The 1183-nt window shown below is 35.6% G+C and overlaps 1 protein-coding gene across 1 annotated transcript in view; it reads right to left on the reverse strand.

Moving 5' to 3' along the window:
- LOC111671147 (deoxycytidine kinase 2-like) overlaps nt 1-1183 on the reverse strand; it is a 5845-nt gene that overhangs the window by 524 nt on the left and 4138 nt on the right. The window lies entirely within an intron of this gene.

A 1183-nucleotide genomic window follows, 5' to 3' on the forward strand; every position in this document is an offset into this window, starting at 1 on the left:
CCCCGGTCTGATATCAGGGCTGATCCAGATGCTATCAGATATATGAAGCACCACCTCTGTCAGCTGACAGGCTGTAATGGGTTTTAATGTTGTGGTTTATGGTCTTAAACAAATATATGTAAAAACACAGTTCACAGACAAATAAAAAAATCAATAAATAAAAATAAACAAGTTATGAATTTTAATATACGTGTGTGTGACATGCTAACTGCTCACAGTGAACTCAGTTACTCTCACAAACTAAAGTTCAAGTGTCTGTGTCACATGATGAGTTTGAGTGTCACCTGTTGTCGTCCAGGTGTGACTGAACGAGGATGTTTCAGATCTTTGTTTGTGATCTTCAGTCAGTGATTAGCCAGTTACACAACTTCGTCATGACTCAACATGTTGTTAGTTTGACTTTAAATGTTTCAATGTTGAGCATTAACTCTACAAAGTTAAACGCTACAATCATTGTTAGCTGCTGTTAGCATGATGACACAGTGTCCTCCATTCACATCTGGACTGAGACATGAACCGTTCCCATGTTTTATTAACCCTTTATCTACCTGATGCCACTGCAAAGTTTTTATCTGTTTCTTTCTACATTATGTAAAAACTATCCACTTTTATTTGAACAATCATTAGGAACTTGATGACTGATCACTGTCACCTGCTGGTCAATAGACACACATATGTATCTGTGTGGTATCAGTGAGTCAGTTTATCTCTGAATCATGAAGATCTATTGAAATCTTTCAAATTTAAAATCAAAATTTTAACCTTTATTGTCTTTTGTTATTTCATGTTAGAACAAAGTATTACAGTACACACAGTACTCTGTAGTACAGTGTTTGTTTCACTAACATGTTGGATATTTGTTGATGTGATGGAGATTTAAAGTGGTTGATTTCTAATTTAAGTTTGGTTTAATAACATCCAAGTCAGAAAGTAAAATTATTTCAGACAAACAGTGAGGTCTGATTTCATTTATTCACCCATTCAGATTTACAGAGACCGCCAGAGAAAAACATCAAGTGTTAGTCCCTGAAAGCATCATGGTGTCTTCACTGACAGTAAGTGAAAACAGGCACCAAGTGTTTATGAGAGAAAATGATCCAGACTGAAGCATATTGAGCTAATTCAAGTAAATACATAGTTTTAATACACACACTCACTCTCACACACACACACACACACACAC

Source organism: Seriola lalandi, unplaced genomic scaffold (assembly GCF_002814215.2).
Source record: "Seriola lalandi dorsalis isolate HSWRI2012SDOR001 ecotype SW California unplaced genomic scaffold, Sedor1 jcf7180002054867, whole genome shotgun sequence".
NCBI classification, from domain to species: domain Eukaryota; kingdom Metazoa; phylum Chordata; class Actinopteri; order Carangiformes; family Carangidae; genus Seriola; species Seriola lalandi.